Below are 5000 nucleotides of genomic sequence, written 5' to 3' on the forward strand. Positions count from 1 at the left end.
TTTTCATCGTGGTGTCGCACGTTAGACGCGGACAGGCTATCGCGGGTCTCTCGATCATCCAGGCCGGCAAAGTATACCCTCGGTAAAATTTTTTTACGAGGGTGAAATTTTCATCGTGGTGTCGCACGTTAGACGCGGACAGGCTACCGCGGGTCTCTACCATCGAGGCCTTCAAACTATACCCTCGGTAAAATTTTTTTACAAGGGTGAAATGTTCATCGGTAAGCCGCACGTTAGATGCGGACAGGCTACCGCGGGTCTCTCGACCATCGAGGCCGTCTAACTATACCCTCGGTAAAAAAAAATTTACAAGGCTGAAATGTTCATCGGGAAGCCGCACGTTAGACGAGGCAGGCTACCGCGGGTCTCTCGACCATCGAGGCCTTCAAACTATACCCTCGGTAAAAAATTTTTACAAGGGTGAAATGTTCATCGGGAAGCCGCACGTTAGATGCGGACAGGCTACCGCGGGTCTCTCGACCATCGAGGCCGTCTAACTATACCCTCGGTAAAAAAAATTTACAAGGCTGAAATGTTCATCGGGAAGCCGCACGTTAGACGAGGCAGGCTACCGCGGGTCTCTCGACCATCGAGGCCGTCTAACTGTACCCTCGGTAAAAAAAATGTACAAGGCTGAAATGTTCATCGGGAAGCCGCACGTTAGACGCGGACAGGCTACCGCGGGTCTCTCGACCATCGAGGCCGTCTAACTGTACCCTCGGTAAAAAAAATTTACAAGGCTGAAATGTTCATCGGGAAGCCGCACGTTAGACGAGGCAGGCTACCGCGGGTCTCTCGACCATCGAGGCCGTCTAACTGTACCCTCGGTAAAAAAAATGTACAAGGCTGAAATGTTCATCGGGAAGCCGCACGTTAGACGCGGACAGGCTACCGCGGGTCTCTCGACCATCGAGGCCGTCTAACTATCCCCTCGGTAAAAAAATTTACAAGGCTGAAATTTCCATCGGGAAGCCGTACGTTAGACGCAGGCAAGCTACCGCGGGTCTCTCGACCATCGAGGCCGTCTAACTGTACCCTCGGTAAAAAAAATTGACAAGGCTGAAATATTCATCGGGAAGCCGCACGTTAGACGAGGCAGGCTACCGCGGGTCTCTCGACCATCGAGGCCGTCTAAATATACCCTCGGTAAAAAAAAATTTACAAGGCTGAAATGTTCATCGGGAAGCCGCACGTTAGACGCAGGCAAGCTACTGCGGGTCTCTCGACCATCGAGGCCGTCTAACTGTACCCTCGGTAGAATTTTTTTTACCAGGCTGAAATGTTCATCGGGAAGCCGCACGTTAGACGAGGACAGGCTACCGCGGATCTCTCGACCATCGAGGCCGTCTAACTGTACCCTCGGTAAAAAAAAATTTACAAGGCTGACATGTTCATCGGGAAGCCGCACGTTAGACGAGGCAGGCTACCGCGGGTCTCTCGACCATCGAGGCCGTCTGACTTTACCCTCGGTAAAATTTTTTACAAGGGTGAAATGTTCATCGGGAAGCCGCACGTTAGACGCGGACAGGCTACCGCGGATCTCTCGACCATCGAGGCCGTCTAACTGTACCCTCGGTAAAAAAAAATGTACAAGGCTGAAATGTTCATCGGGAAGCCGCACGTTAGACGAGGCAGGCTACCGCGGGTCTCTCGACCATCGAGGCCGTCTAACTATCCCCTCGGTAAAAAAAAAATTTACAAGGCTGAAATTTCCATCGGGAAGCCGTACGTTAGACGCAGGCAAGCTACCGCGGGTCTCTCGACCATCGAGGCCGTCTAACTGTACCCTCGGTAAAAAAAATTGACAAGGCTGAGATATTCATCGGGAAGCCGCACGTTAGACGCGGACAGGCTACCGCGGATCTCTCGACCATCGAGGCCGTCTAACTGTACCCTCGGTAAAAAAAAATTTACAAGGCTGACATGTTCATCGGGAAGCCGCACGTTAGACGAGGCAGGCTACCGCGGGTCTCTCGACCATCGATCGAAGCCGTCTAACTGTACCCTCGGTAAAAAAAATGTACAAGGCTGAAATGTTCATCGGGAAGCCGCACGTTAGACGAGGCAGGCTACCGCGGGTCTCTCGACCATCGATCGAAGCCGTCTAACTGTACCCTCGGTAAAAAAAAATGTACAAGGCTGAAATGTTCATCGGGAAGCCGCACGTTAGACGAGGCAGGCTACCGCGGGTCTCTCGACCATCGAAGCCGTCTGACTGTACCCTCGGTAAAAAAAATTCACAAGGCTGAAATGTTCATCGGGAAGCCGCACGTTAGACGAGGCAGGCTACCGCGGGTCTCTCGACCATCGAAGCCGTCTAACTGTACCCTCGGTAAAAAAAATTCACAAGGCTGAAATGTTCATCGGGAAGCCGCACGTTAGACGCAGGCAGGCTACCGCGGGTCTCTCGACCATCGAAGCCGTCTAACTGTACCCTCGGTAAAAAATTTTTACAAGGCTGAAATGTTCATCGGGAAGCCGCACGTTAGATGCGGACAGGCTACCGCGGGTCTCTCGACCATCGAGGCCGTCAAACTATACCCTCGGTAAAAAAAATTTTACAAGGGTGAAATTTTCATCGGTAAGCCGCACGTTAGACGCAGGCAGGCTACCGCGGGTCTCTCGACCATCGAAGCCTTCAAACTATACCCTCGGTAAAACTTTTTTACGAGGGTGAAATTTTCATCGGGAAGCCGCACGTTAGAATAGTACAGCAGGTCTCTCGATGAAACGATCACATTTCATGTAACGTAACGTAACAAAGGCAGGCATCGTACACCCTAACCCTAAGCCGCCTCTTGACGATGCACGTCCCTAACCCTAACCCTAACCCTAACCCTAACCCTAACCCTAACCCTAACCCTAACCCTAACCCTAACCCTAACTAAAACCCTAACCCTAACCCTAACCCTAACCCTAACCCTAACCCTAACCCTAACCCTAACCCTAACCCTAACCCTAACCCTAACCCTAACCCTAACCCTAACCCTAACCCTAACCCTAACCCTAACCCTAACCCTAACCCTAACCCTAACCCTAACCCTAACCCTAACCCTAACCCTAACCCTAACCCTAACCCTAACCCTAACCCTAACCCTAACCCTAACCCTAACCCTAACCAGTCCGTGTCAGGACCCGAGCTGTCCTTAGTCCTCGATACGTTAGCCTGGTTTCGTTCGCGAATGTCAGGTCCATATGGACATAAGCATGGTATTCCTCGATACGTTAGCCTGGTTTCGCGAGTGTCAGGACCATATGGACATAAGCATGGTATTCCTCGATACGTTAACCTGGTTTCGCGAATGTCAGGACCATATGGACATAAGCATGGTATTCCTCGATACGTTAACCTGGTTTCGCGAATGTCAGGACCATATGGACATAAGCATGGTATTCCTCGATACGTTAACCTGGTTTCGCGAATGTCAGGACGTAAGCGGGACTTGTTAATTTTTGTTTTCCATGCCTTAACCGACCGCGGGTTGGGGACGACCACGTACACTGACACCCGCGGTAGCCCGCTAGCCAGGCCGTTCACGTCCCTTTACCAGCGGTAGCCCGCTATCGGGTCGACCACGTACACTGACACCCGCGGTAGCCCGCTAGCCAGGCCGTCCACGTCCCTTTACCCGCGGTAGCCCGCTATCGGGTCGACCACGTACACCGATACCCGCGGTAGCCCGCTAGCACGGCCGTCCACGTCCCTTTACCAGCGGTAGCCCAGTATCGGGTCGACCACGTACACTGACACCCGCGGTAGCCCGCTAGCCAGGCCGTCCACGTCCCTTTACCAGCGGTAGCCCGCTATCGGGTCGACCACGTACACCGACACCCGCGGTAGCCCGCTAGCCAGGCCGTCCACGTCCCTTTACCCGCGGTAGCCCGCTATCGGGTCGACCACGTACACCGATACCCGCGGTAGCCCGCTAGCACGGCCGTCCACGTCCCTTTACCCGCGGTAGCTCGCTATCGGGTCGACCACGTACACTGACACCCGCGGTAGCCCGCTAGCCAGGCCGTCCACGTCCCTTTACCAGCGGTAGCCCGCTATCGGGTCGACCACGTACACCGACACCCGCGGTAGCCCGCTAGCCAGGCCGTCCACGTCCCCTTTACCCCGCGGTAGCCCGCTATCGGGTCGACCACGTACACCGATACCCGCGGTAGCCCGCTAGCACGGCCGTCCACGTCCCTTTACCAGCGGTAGCCCAGTATCGGGTCGACCACGTACACTGACACCCGCGGTAGCCCGCTAGCCAGGCCGTCCACGTCCCTTTACCAGCGGTAGCCCGCTATCGGGTCGACCACGTACACCGACACCCGCGGTAGCCCGCTAGCCAGGCCGTCCACGTCCCTTTACCCGCGGTAGCCCGCTATCGGGTCGACCACGTACACCGATACCCGCGGTAGCCCGCTAGCACGGCCGTCCACGTCCCTTTACCCGCGGTAGCTCGCTATCGGGTCGACCACGTACACTGACACCCGCGGTAGCCCGCTAGCCAGGCCGTCCACGTCCCTTTACCAGCGGTAGCCCGCTATCGGGTCGACCACGTACACCGACACCCGCGGTAGCCCGCTAGCCAGGCCGTCCACGTCCCTTTACCCGCGGTAGCCCGCTATCGGGTCGACCACGTACACCGATACCCGCGGTAGCCCGCTAGCACGGCCGTCCACGTCCCTTTACCAGCGGTAGCCCAGTATCGGGTCGACCACGTACACTGACACCCGCGGTAGCCCGCTAGCCAGGCCGTCCACGTCCCTTTACCAGCGGTAGCCCGCTATCGGGTCGACCACGTACACCGACACCCGCGGTAGCCCGCTAGCCAGGCCGTCCACGTCCCTTTACCCGCGGTAGCCCGCTATCGGGTCGACCACGTACACCGATACCCGCGGTAGCCCGCTAGCACGGCCGTCCACGTCCCTTTACCCGCGGTAGCTCGCTATCGGGTCGACCACGTACCTTCTCAGCCGCGGGTAAGCCCGATGAAAAAAAAAAAAAA

This window comes from Mytilus trossulus, unplaced genomic scaffold (assembly GCF_036588685.1).
Source record: "Mytilus trossulus isolate FHL-02 unplaced genomic scaffold, PNRI_Mtr1.1.1.hap1 h1tg001258l__unscaffolded, whole genome shotgun sequence".
In the NCBI taxonomy this organism is placed as follows: Eukaryota; Metazoa; Mollusca; class Bivalvia; order Mytilida; family Mytilidae; genus Mytilus; species Mytilus trossulus.